The sequence below is a fragment of the Bombina bombina genome, chromosome 5 (assembly GCF_027579735.1).
Source record: "Bombina bombina isolate aBomBom1 chromosome 5, aBomBom1.pri, whole genome shotgun sequence".
Lineage (NCBI taxonomy): Eukaryota > Metazoa > Chordata > Amphibia > Anura > Bombinatoridae > Bombina > Bombina bombina.
In genome coordinates, this window is record NC_069503.1 from 346,530,195 (window position 1) to 346,544,117 (window position 13,923).

At 42.1% G+C, this 13,923-nt stretch overlaps 1 protein-coding gene across 2 annotated transcripts in view; it reads left to right on the forward strand.

The window, feature by feature from the left end:
• The window catches only part of KLHL7 (kelch like family member 7), a 610,555-nt gene that overhangs the window by 274,274 nt on the left and 322,358 nt on the right, over positions 1–13,923 (forward strand). The gene's annotated exons all lie outside the window — the stretch shown is intronic.

Below are 13,923 nucleotides of genomic sequence, written 5' to 3' on the forward strand. Positions count from 1 at the left end.
CCTACTTGGACTGTGATCACTTCAGAAGCCTTTCATGTTGGGCAGTCATCTAGGGGTACCTGAGGGCACAAGGGGTTTGGTTTCCTTGGGAGGCGAGGTTGCCATCTAATGTGCAATTTTCAGAGCCCTTCAAAGTTGGCCTCTGTTGAAAAGGTAGTCTTGTCTCTTTTTTCAGACAGACAATTTTTTTCAAGGGATAATTCAGGGGAAACACGTAGTTCCTCAAATTATTTTCTGGTCAGAAGCCAATTGTTGTCTGATTTCTGCAGTTCATATTCCAGGAATGAACAACTGTAAAGCAGTTTTTCTCAGCCGTCAGTCACTGCATCCAGGAGAGTGGTCTCTTCATTTGGATGTTTTCAAGCAGATAGTGGATCTTTGGGGTCTCCCAGAGATAGAGCAGATGGCTTTTTGGTCTACAAACTTCCCAGATCCTTTGCGAGGTCTAGGGATCCTTAGGGGAATTTGTGGATGCACTGGTAGGTTCATGGTTGTTTTGGCTGGCTTATATTTTTCCTCTTCTGGTTCTTCCCAGAGTGATTACAAGGATGAGACTAGAATCCTTATTGCTTCAGCTTGGCGTTGCAGGGTTTGGTATGCAGATCTGGTTCAGATATCCTTTTCTGCACCCAGACCTTCTGTCTCAAGGTCTGTTTTTTCGTCAGGTTCTTGATTCTCTAAACTTAATGGCATAGAGATTGAACAGTTAGTTCTCAGGCGAGAGGTTTCTCTTATTCTGTTATTGAAACCTTGATGCAGGCCCACAAGCCTGTGAGTAGGTAGAGATTTTCCATAAAGCCTGAAAGGCACTTTTTTTGTGGTGAATAGACCATGTATTTTTCCTGGCATTTTTTTTTAGAATTCATAGGGTTTTGCAATTTTTGCAGGATGGTTTAGAAAAGGGTTTAGCTGCCAGCTCTTTGAAAGGTCATATTTCTGCTCTTTTAGTTTTGTTCTACAAGAAGATTGTTAATCTTCCTGACATTCATACGGCTAGATTTAGAGTTCTGCGGCCAAAGGGGTGCGTAGCTAACGCATGCTTTTTTTCTCCCGCACCTTTTAAATACCGCTGGTATTTAGAGTTCACAGAATGGCTGCGTTAGGCTCCAAAAAGGGAGCGTAGAACATATTTACCGCCACTGCAACTCTAGATACCAGCGTTCCTTACGGACGCTGCCAGCTTCAAAAACGTGCTCGTGCACGATTCCCCCATAGGAAACAATGGGGCTGTTTGAGCTGAAAAAAAACCTAACACCTACAAAAAAGCAGCGTTCAGCTCCTAACGCAGCTACATTGTTTTCTATGGGGAAACACTTCCTAAGTCTGCACCTAACACTCTAACATGTACCCCGAGTCTAACCACCCCTAACCTTACACTTATTAACCCCTAATATGCCGACCCTGCTATCGCTGACACCTGCATATTATTATTAACCCCTAATCTGCCGCTCCGTATACCGCCGCAACCTACATTATACCTATGTACCCCTAATCTGCTGCCCCTAACACCGCCGACCCCTATATTATATTTATTAACCCCTAATCTGCCCCCCACAACGTCGCCTCCACCTACCTACAATAATTAACCCCTAATCTGCCGACCCAATCTCACCGCTACTATAATAAATGTATTAACCTCTAAAGCTAAGTCTAACCCTAACACTAACACCCCCCTAAGTTAAATATAATTTAAATCTAACGAAATAAATTAACTATTATTAAATAAATTTTCTCCTGTTAAGTGTAGTCAGTCCACGGGTCATCCATTACTTATGGGATTATAACTCCTCCCTAACAGGAAGTGCAAGAGGATCACCCAAGCAGAGCTGCTATATAGCTCCTCCCCTCTACGTCATATCCAGTCATTCTCTTGCACCTAACTAAAGATAGGACGTGTGAGAGGACTGTGGTGTGTTAAACTTAGTTTTTATTTCTTCAATCAAAAGTTTGTTATTTTAAACGGCACCGGAGTGTGTTGTTTGTTCTCAGGCAGCATTAGAAGAAGAATCTGCCTGAGTTTGTCTATGATCTTAGCGGTCGTAACTAAGATCCACTTGCTGTTCTCGGCCATTCTGAGGAGTGAGGTAACTTCAGAACAGGGGATAGCATGCAGGGCCCACCTGCAAGGAGGTATGTGCAGTAAATTATTTTCTAAGGAATGGAATTGACTGAGAAAATACTGCTAATACCGATGTAATGTAAGTGCAGCCTTAAATGCAATAGTAGCGACTGGTATCAGGCTGATATGTATGTATGTATACTCTGAGGTATTTCTGGGGAATGGAATTTCACTAAGAAAATACTGTCAATATTAAAGTAATATTTGAGCCTGCACTGCAGTGAAAGCGACTAGCAGCAGGCTTATTAATAACACTTCATAATTTTCAATTTTTAAAACGTTTACTGGCATGTTAATCGTTTTTTCTGAGGTACTTGGTGATAAAACTTTATGGGCATGATTTTTACCACATGGCTGTCGTTTTTTTCTGAATAAAAACAGTTTACTGAGCTTCCCCACTGTTGTAATATGAGTGGGAGGGGCCTATTTTAGCGCTTTATTGCGCAGTAAAAATTTAGTCACAGTCTTCCTATTTCTTCCTCCATGATCCAGGACGTCTCTACAGAGCGCAGGGGTCTCCAAAACTAGTTTTGAGGGAGGTAATCAGTCACAGCAGACCTGTGACAGTGTGTTTGACTGTGATAAAAACGTTTATTATTTCAACTGTTATCCGTTTTGGGTATTAAGGGGTTAATCATCCTTTTGCTGGTGGGTGCAATCCTCTGCTAACTTTATACATTTTCTGTTAAAATTTGGTTGTTTTAACATATTTGGTTCATTGTTAATTCAACTGTGTCACATTTTTATGTTTCTTAAAGGCGCAGTAGCGTTTTTTATATAGCTTGTAAATTTATTTAAAAGTTTTTTCCAAGCTTGCTAGTGTTATTGCTAGTCTGTTTAAACATGTCTGACACAGATGAATCTGTTTGTTCACTATGTTTAAAGGCCAATGTGGAGCCCAATAGAAATTTGTGCACTCAATGTATAGATGTTACTTTGAATAAAAGTCAAACTTTATATGTTAAAAAAATATCACCAGACAACGAGGGGGAAGTTATGCCGACTAACTCTCCTCACGTGTCAGTACCTTCGCCTCCCGCTCAGGAGGTGCGTGATATTGTGGCGCCAAGTACATCAGGGCGGCCCATACAAATCACTTTGCAAGACATGGCTAATGTTATGACTGAAGTACTATCTAAATTGCCAGAATTGAGAGGTAAACGCGATCACTCTGGGGTAAGAACAGAGTGCGCTGATAATAGTAGAGCCATGTCTGATACTGCGTCACAATTTGCAGAACATGAGGACGGAGAGCTTCATTCTGTGGGTGACGGATCTGATCCAAGTAAACTGGATTCAGAAATTTCAAATTTTAAATTTAAGCTTGAGAACCTCCGTGTATTACTAGGGGAGGTATTAGCGGCTCTGAATGATTGTAACACGGTTGCAATTCCAGAGAAAGTATGTAGGCTGGATAAATATTTTGCGCTACCGGCGTGTACTGACGTTTTTCCTATACCTAAAAGGCTTACAGAAATTGTTAACAAGGAGTGGGATAGACCCGGTGTGCCCTTTTCACCCCCTCCTATATTTAGAGAAATGTTTCCAATAGACGCCACCACACGGGACCTATGGCAGACGGTCCCTAAGGTGGAGGGAGCAGTTTCTACTCTGGCTAAGCGCACCACTATCCCGGTGGAGGATAGCTGTGCTTTTTCAGATCCAATGGATAAAAAGTTAGAGGGTTACCTTAAGAAAATGTTTGTTCAGCAAGTTTTTATATTACAACCCCTTGCATGCATCGCGCCTGTCACTGCTGCGGCGGCATTCTGGTTTGAGTCTCTGGAAGAGACCCTTAGCACAGCTCCATTGGATGAGATTATGAACAAGCTTAAAGCCCTTAAGCTAGCTAATTCATTTATTTCTGATGCCGTAGTACACTTAACCAAACTTACGGCTAAGAACTCCGGATTCGCCATTCAAGCGCGCAGAGCGCTGTGGCTTAAATCCTGGTCAGCTGATGTGACTTCTAAATCTAAATTGCTTAATATTCCTTTCAAAGGGCAGACATTATTCGGGCCCGGCTTGAAAGAAATTATCGCTGACATTACTGGAGGTAAGGGCCATGCCCTGCCTCAAGATAGGGCCAAACCAAAGGCTAAACAGTCTAATTTTCGTGCCTTTTGTAACTTCAAGGCAGGAGCAGCATCAACTTCCTCCGCTCCAAGACAGGAAGGAACTGTTGCTCGCTACAGACAGGGCTGGAAACCTAACCAGTCCTGGAACAAGGGCAAGCAGGCCATAAAACCTGCTGCTGCCCCTAAGACAGCATGAAGTGAGGGCCCCCGATCCGGAAACGGATCTAGTGGGGGGCAGACTTTCTCTCTTCGCCCAGGCTTGGGCAAGAGATGTCCAGGATCCCTGGGCGTTGGAAATCATATCTCAGGGATATCTTCTGGACTTCAAAGCTTCTCCTCCACAAGGGAGATTTCATCTTTCAAGGTTATCAGCAAACCAGATAAAGAAAGAGGCGTTTCTACGCTGTGTACAAGACCTCTTACTAATGGGAGTGATCCACCCAGTTCCGCGGTCGGAACACGGGCAAGGATTCTATTCAAATCTGTTTGTGGTTCCCAAAAAAGAGGGAACCTTCAGACCAATCTTGGACTTAAAGATCCTAAACAAATTCCTAAGAGTTCCATCGTTCAAAATGGAAACTATTCGAACCATCTTACCCATGATCCAAAAGGGTCAGTACATGACCACAGTGGATTTAAAGGATGCCTACCTTCACATACCGATTCACAAGGATCATTACCGGTATCTAAGATTTGCCTTCCTAAACAGGCATTACCAGTTTGTAGCTCTTCCCTTCGGGTTAGCTACGGCTCCAAGAATCTTTACAAAGGTTCTGGGCTCTCTTCTGGCGGTACTAAGACCGCGAGGCATAGCGGTAGCTCCGTACCTAGACGACATTCTGATACAAGCGTCAAGTTTCCAAACTGCCAAGTCTCATACAGAGTTAGTTCTGGCATTTCTAAGGTCGCATGGGTGGAAGGTGAACGTAGAAAAGAGTTCTCTATTGCCACTCACAAGAGTTCCCTTTCTAGGGACTCTTATAGATTCTGTAGAAATGAAAATTTACCTGACGGAGGACAGGTTATCAAAACTTCTAAATTCTTGCCGTGTCCTTCATTCCATTCAACACCCGTCAGTGGTTCAGTGCATGGAGGTAATCGGCTTAATGGTAGCGGCAATGGACATAGTACCATTTGCGCGCCTGCATCTCAGACCGCTGCAATTGTGCATGCTAAGTCAGTGGAATGGGGATTACTCAGATTTGTCCCCTCTGCTAAATCTGGATCAAGAGACCAGAGATTTTCTTCTTTGGTGGCTTTCTCGGCCACATCTGTCCAAGGGGATGCCCTTCCGCAGGCCAGATTGGACGATTGTAACAACAGACGCCAGCCTTCTAGGTTGGGGCACAGTCTGGAATTCCCTGAAGGCTCAGGGATCATGGACTCAGGAGGAGAGACTCCTTCCAATAAACATTCTGGAATTTAGAGCAATTTTCAATGCTCTTCTGGCTTGGCCTCAGTTAGCAGCTCTGAGGTTCATCAGGTTTCAGTTGGACAACATCACGACTGTGGCTTACATCAACCATCAAGGAGGAACAAGGAGTTCCCTAGCGATGATGGAAGTCTCAAAGATAATTCGCTGGGCAGAGTCTCACTCTTGCCACCTGTCAGCGATCCACATCCCAGGCGTGGAGAACTGGGAGGCGGATTTTCTAAGTCGCCAGACCTTTCATCCGGGGGAGTGGGAACTTCATCCGGAGGTGTTTGCCCAACTGCTTCATCATTGGGGCAAACCAGATTTGGATCTCATGGCGTCTCGCCAGAACGCCAAGCTTCCTTGTTACGGATCCAGGTCCAGGGACCCGGGAGCGGTGCTGATAGATGCTCTGACAGCACCTTGGGTCTTCAACATGGCTTATGTGTTTCCACCTTTCCCGATGCTTCCTCGATTGATTGCCAGGATCAAACAGGAGAGAGCATTGGTGATTCTAATAGCGCCTGCGTGGCCACGCAGGACCTGGTATGCAGATCTAGTGAACATGTCGTCCTGTCCACCATGGTCTCTGCCTCTGAGACAGGACCTTCTGATTCAGGGTCCTTTCAAACATCCAAATCTAATTTCTCTGAGGCTGACTGCATGGAGATTGAACGCTTGATTCTATCAAAGCGTGGATTCTCGGAGTCAGTGATTGATACCTTAATACAGGCTAGGAAACCTGCTACCAGGAAAATTTACCATAAAATATGGCGTAAATACTTATATTGGTGCGAATCCAAGAGTTACTCATGGAGTAAGGTTAGGATTCCTAGGATATTGTCTTTTCTACAAGAAGGTTTAGAAAAGGGTTTATCTGCTAGTTCGTTAAAGGGACAGATTTCAGCTCTGTCTATCCTTTTACACAAACGTCTGGCAGAAGTTCCAGACGTTCAGGCTTTTTGTCAGGCTTTGGCTAGGATTAAGCCTGTGTTTAAGACTGTTGCTCCGCCGTGGAGCTTAAACTTAGTTCTTAACGTTCTGCAAGGTGTTCCGTTTGAACCCCTTCATTCCATCGATATCAAGCTGTTATCTTGGAAAGTTCTGTTTTTAATGGCTATTTCCTCGGCTCGAAGAGTCTCTGAGTTATCGGCCTTACATTGTGATTCTCCTTATCTGATTTTTCATTCAGACAAGGTAGTTCTGCGTACTAAACCTGGGTTCTTACCTAAGGTAGTCACTAACAAGAATATCAATCAAGAGATTGTTGATCCATCACTGTGCCCTAACCCTTCTTCAAAGAAGGAACGACTTTTGCACAATCTGGACGTCGTCCGTGCCCTGAAATTTTATTTGCAGGCAACTAAAGATTTTCGTCAAACTTCTTCCCTGTTTGTCGTTTATTCTGGACAGAGGAGAGGTCAAAAAGCTTCGGCTACCTCTCTTTCTTTTTGGCTTCGTAGCATAATACGTTTAGCCTATGAGACTGCTGGACAGCAGCCTCCTGAAAGGATTACAGCTCATTCTACTAGAGCTGTGGCTTCCACTTGGGCCTTTAAGAATGAGGCCTCTGTTGAACAGATTTGCAAGGCTCCAACTTGGTCTTCACTTCACACTTTTTCAAAATTTTACAAATTTGACACTTTTGCTTCTTCGGAGGCTGTTTTTGGGAGAAAGGTTCTACAGGCAGTGGTTCCTTCCGTGTAAAGATCCTGCCTGTCCCTCCCGTCATCCGTGTACTTTTAGCTTTGGTATTGGTATCCCATAAGTAATGGATGACCCGTGGACTGACTACACTTAACAGGAGAAAATATAATTTATGCTTACCTGATAAATTCATTACTCCTGTAGTGTAGTCAGTCCACGGCCCGCCCTGTTTTTTACGGCAGGTCTAAATTTTAATTAAACTCCTGTCACCACTGCACCCTATAGTTTCTCCTTTCTCGTATGGTTTCGGTCGAATGACTGGATATGACGTAGAGGGGAGGAGCTATATTGCAGCTCAGCTTGGGTGATCCTCTTGCACTTCCTGTTAGGGAGGAGTTATAATCCCATAAGTAATGGATGACCCGTGGACTGACTACACTACAGGAGAAATGAATTTATCAGGTAAGCATACATTATATTATTCCTATTTAAAGCTAAATACTTACCTGTAAAATAAACCCTAATATAGCTACAATATAAATTATAATTATGTTGTAGCTATTTTAGGATTAATATTTATTTTACAGGCAACTTTGTAATTATATTAACCAGGTACAATAGCTATTAAATTGTTAATAACAATTTAATAGTTACCTAGTTAAAATAATTACAAAATTTCCTGTAAAATAAATCCTAACCTAAGTTACAATTAAACCCAACACTACACTATCAATAAATTAATTAAATAAAATACCTACAATTACCTACAATTAAACCTAACACTACACTATCAATAAATTAATTAAATACAAATACCTACAAATAAATACAATGAAATAAACTAACTAAAGTACAAAAAATAAAAAAGAACTAAGTTACAAAAAATAAAAAAATATTTACAAACATTAGAAAAATATTACAACAATTTTAAACTAATTACACCTACTCTAAGCTCCCTAATAAAATAACAAAGACCCCCAAAATAAAAAAAATGCCCTACCCTATTCTAAATTAAAAAAGTTCAAAGCTCTTTTACCTTACCAGCCCTGAAAAGGGCCCTTTGCGGGGCATGCCCCAAAGAATTCAGCTCTTTTGCCTGTAAAAAAAAACATAGAATACCCCCCCCCCCAACATTACAACCCACCACCCACATACCCCTAATCTAACCCAACCCCCCCTTAAATAAACCTAACACTAAGCCCCTGAAGATCTCCTTACCTTGTCTTCACCACACCGGGTCCCGATCTGTCCAGAAGAGCCTCCGAAATCTTCATCCAAGCCCAAGCAGGGGCTGAAGAGTGACGTCCATCCTCCGGCTGAAGTCTGGATCCAAGCGGCAAATTAAGAAGTCCATCTTCGGGAAGAAATCTTCATCCTATCCGGGCAGAAGAGGACATCCGGACCGGCAAACATCTTCATCCAAGCCACATCTTCTATGTTGTTCCATCGGATGACGAGCGGCTGATCTTGAAGACCTCCGGAGCGGATCCATCCTCTTCGTTCGACGTCCAACTGAAGAATGAAGGTTCCTTTAAGGGACGTCATCCAAGATGGCGTCCCTCGAATTCCGATTGGCTGATAGGGAGAAAATATAAATTACAATATATATTTTTTTTATTATAAAAAAGGACTAAAACCTCCCATTGGCAGACTGTCCGCCAGTATCTAAGATGGTGGGGTGAGGGAGGGAAGGGAGCTGTTTAGAAGAGTTCAGGTAAAGATCAGGGGGTGTGAGGGTAATCGCTAATCTACAGCTAAATTTAACCTTACAAGCTACCTGATTAACCCCTTAACTGCCAGGAATTCTAATTACCTAAAAGCAATGGCAAATCCATGAATGTCTGCTATTTCTGAACAAAGGGGTTACCAGAAAAGCTTTTATATCCATTTGTACTATGACTGCAGAAGCGTTATGTAAATAATTTTAGTGAGAACCCCAAATGTTCAGAAAAAGTTAATAATTGTTTAAATATGATTACATTTTGCAGTGAAGCTGTGGCATGAAATATACCAAAATGGGCCTAGATCAATACCTTGGGTTGTCTACTTAAAAAAAAAAATATATATATGGTTTTGATAGCTAAATAAAAACCAAGGCTCTATTTTTGTTTAAAAAAAAAGTAATGGCAATGCCCGGTTCTTAAGGGATTAAATCTCAGCTTTGTGTGATGCAGCTGTTGAAATGATTTGCTTTAATGCTAAGGGTTAGATTTATCAAAGCTGAGGCAGACAGGGGCACGTATACGCTGTGGCGGGGCGAAATTCACCATTTCACACGAGCGCAATTTTGCGCTCACGTGCAATCTCACCCCCTGCCCGCGCACAGCCAATCACACCCGGGTAGGAGCTGTCAATCTCCTCAGTCAGACTAGACCGCGGAGATTGAATTTCGCAACCTTAGAGGTGGCGAAGAGGTTAGGGAAGTGGCGGTCTGGTGACCGCTGCTTGTTAAATTACGGCGAGCAAGTTCTTGTGAGAACTTGCAGCCATAGGGGTTTGATAAATCGAGCCCTAAGAATACCGTTTTGGCCAGACACACTTTATGGCTCAAATATTAGTCTGCTGATAAGGTTTCTTACTGCAGACTCTTATCCCTGTTTGGGCCAGGATTGGATGTTGTTAATGCAACAGCCACTGGGGGGCGGGGCAAAGGAGCTTTTCTGCCGCAGGATAAAAAGTCTTAAGTTTAAGCTTAGATCCACAGGATGTTTGATTCTTTCAGCAATCTAAGAATCAGAAAGCTTCATCCTCTGTCCATAGTTCTGGTTACTAATTGTAAGCCCTTCTTGGCCTAAAAACAGACAAAGTTTTTCCAAACCTCAAAGTTGGCATAAGGTGCTGCCCCCATTCCACACCAGTCTCTGGAAGGGCAGAGTCTCTTTCAGGATGCTTGGGAGAGATCTTTTAGGATCCCTGGGTGTTGGAAATCTTTTCTCAGGCATATTGCATACGTTTTAGTTCAAAGTCTTCTTGAGGAGGATTGTTCCTGTTTCGAATACCTCAAGATACTTTTAACAGCCTAAACTTTTTTGGCTTGTGTAAGAGATTTGGAAACTATATGAGTTATTGTTCCAGTTTCTGAATTGAACCAGGACTATTATTTCAATCTCTTAAAGGGACACTGAAACCAAATTTTTTATTTCATGATTCAGATAGAGCATGACATTTTAAGCAACTTTCTAATTTACTCCTATTACCAATTTTTCTTTGTTCTCTTGCTATCTTTATTTCTCCTGTTAAGTGTAGTCAGTCCACGGGTCATCCATTACTTATGGGATTATAACTCCTCCCTAACAGGAAGTGCAAGAGGATCACCCAAGCAGAGCTGCTATATAGCTCCTCCCCTCTACGTCATATCCAGTCATTCTCTTGCACCTAACTAAAGATAGGACGTGTGAGAGGACTGTGGTGTGTTAAACTTAGTTTTTATTTCTTCAATCAAACGTTTGTTATTTTAAACGGCACCGGAGTGTGTTGTTTGTTCTCAGGCAGCATTAGAAGAAGAATCTGCCTGAGTTTTCTATGATCTTAGCGGTCGTAACTAAGATCCACTTGCTGTTCTCGGCCATTCTGAGGAGTGAGGTAACTTCAGAACAGGGGATAGCATGCAGGGCCCACCTGCAAGGAGGTATGTGCAGTAAATTATTTTCTAAGGAATGGAATTGACTGAGAAAATACTGCTAATACCGATGTAATGTAAGTGCAGCCTTAAATGCAGTAGTAGCGACTGGTATCAGGCTGATATGTATGTATGTATACTCTGAGGTATTTCTGGGGAATGGAATTTCACTAAGAAAATACTGTCAATATTAAAGTAATATTTGAGCCTGCACTGCAGTGAAAGCGACTTGCAGCAGGCTTATTAATAACACTTCATAATTTTCAATTTTAAAACGTTTACTGGCATGTTAATCGTTTTTTCTGAGGTACTTGGTGATAAAACTTTATGGGCATGATTTTTACCACATGGCTGTCGTTTTTTTCTGAATAAAAACAGTTTACTGAGCTTCCCCACTGTTGTAATATGAGTGGGAGGGGCCTATTTTAGCGCTTTATTGCGCAGTAAAAATTTAGTCACAGTCTTCCTATTTCTTCCTCCATGATCCAGGACGTCTCTACAGAGCCCAGGGGTCTCCAAAACTAGTTTTGAGGGAGGTAATCAGTCACAGCAGACCTGTGACAGTGTGTTTGACTGTGATAAAAACGTTTATTATTTCAACTGTTATCCGTTTTGGGTATTAAGGGGTTAATCATCCTTTTGCTGGTGGGTGCAATCCTCTGCTAACTTTATAAATTTTCTGTTAAAATTTGGTTTTTTTAACATATTTGGTTCATTGTTAATTCAACTGTGTCACATTTTTATGTTTCTTAAAGGCGCAGTAGCGTTTTTTATATAGCTTGTAAATTTATTTAAAAGTTTTTTTCCAAGCTTGCTAGTGTTATTGCTAGTCTGTTTAAACATGTCTGACACAGATGAATCTGTTTGTTCACTATGTTTAAAGGCCAATGTTGGGCCCAATAGAAATTTGTGCACTCAATGTATAGATGTTACTTTGAATAAAAGTCAAACTTTATATGTTAAAAAAATATCACCAGACAACGAGGGGGAAGTTATGCCGACTAACTCTCCTCACGTGTCAGTACCTTCGCCTCCCACTCAGGAGGTGCGTGATATTGTGGCGCCAAGTACATCAGGGCGGCCCATACAAATCACTTTGCAAGACATGGCTAATGTTATGACTGAAGTACTATCTAAATTGCCAGAATTAAGAGGTAAACGCGATCACTCTGGGGTAAGAACAGAGTGCGCTGATAATAGTAGAGCCATGTCTGATGCTGCGTCACAATTTGCAGAACATGAGGACGGAGAGCTTCATTCTGTGAGTGACGGATCTGATCCAAGTAAACTGGATTCAGAGATTTCAAATTTTAAATTTAAGCTTGAGAACCTCCGTGTATTACTAGGGGAGGTATTAGCGGCTCTGAATGATTGTAACACGGTTGCAATTCCAGAGAAAGTATGTAGGCTGGATAAATATTTTGCGGTACCGGCGTGTACTGACGTTTTTCCTATACCTATAAGGCTTACAGAAATTGTTAACAAGGAGTGGGATAGACCCGGTGTGCCCTTTTCACCCCCTCCTATATTTAGAAAAATGTTTCCAATAGACGCCACCACACGGGACCTATGGCAGACGGTCCCTAAGGTGGAGGGAGCAGTTTCTACTCTGGCTAAGCGCACCACTATCCCGGTGGAGGATAGCTGTGCTTTTTCAGATCCAATGGATAAAAAGTTAGAGGGTTACCTTAAGAAAATGTTTGTTCAGCAAAGTTTTATATTACAACGCCTTGCATGCATCGCGCCTGTCACTGCTGCGGCGGCATTCTGGTTTGAGTCTCTGGAAGAGACCCTTAGCACAGCTCCATTGGATGAGATTATGAACAAGCTTAAAGCCCTTAAGCTAGCTAATTCATTTTTCTCCAACATTGGTGTGTCCGGTCCACGGCGTCATCCATTACTTGTGGGAAATATTCTCCCCCACAGGGAAAGGCAAGGAGAGCACACAGCAAGAGCTGTCCATATAGCTCCCCCTCTGGCTCCGCCCCCCAGTCATTCTCCTTGTCGCTCTGAACAAGTAGCATCTACCACGGGAATGGCGAGGAGTTTGTGGTGTTTGTTGTAGTTTTTTATTCTTCTATCAAGAGTTTGTTATTTTAAAATAGTGCTGGCTTGTACTATTTACTCTATAACAGAAAAGTGATGAAGATTTCTGTTTAAGAGGGCTATGATTTTAGCAGACAGTAACTAAAATCCATTACTGTTATCACGCAGGACTGTTGAAACAAGAGAACTTCAGTTGGGGGTAACAGTTTGCAGACTCATCTGCTTCAGGTATGACTGGTCTCCTTCTAACAACACAGGCTAATGCTAGATGACAGTCATATTTCCCCTCAGGGGAAAAGGTAAGCCATTTTTTCTTTCACCTCAGCAAAAAAGATAACAGGCTTCCCCTTTTTGTTTTTTATGCTGGTAGACACTGTTGGGGGCAAAATCGATTGGTTTTTATTACAATATGATACCATTTGAAATATTTTATAAGCTCACATACACTGGGGAACGTTTTTTATTGATCTGGCTTGTTTTAGACACCTAAATCTAGTCAGGAAGGCCCCTTCACTCTAGTGTGCTGAGGGAGGAAGCCTCATTTTGGTGCTTCAGCTGCACAGTTGATTTACAAGGCAGTGCATGCAGATAGGGTCCTGTGGCTCAGAAAGTGACTCCAAAAGGCTTTTTTCTGTGAATGGTGACCCCCTAAGGAAGGTAAAAAGCTGCAACAAGGCTGTAGCAGGGATTGTAGTGTATAAAAACGGTTAAATCCAACAATTAGCTCCGGTTTGCTTGTTTTAAGAGCTAGAGTCTCCATATTTGCTGTGCAATACTTTCTAAGCATTAAGACACTGGGGTCCAAATTTCAGAAAAATCGGATATTGCCTTCATAGTTTTTTGAACATTCAGAAATAAATGTGTCATTTTATTATTTAAAGAGACAGTAACGTTTTTGTTTAAAATCGTTTTTATTGCATTGTTTGCCTGCCTAAATCTGTTTAACATGTCTGTTCCATCAGATAACCTATGTTCTGTGTGTATAGAGACAAATGTGGTT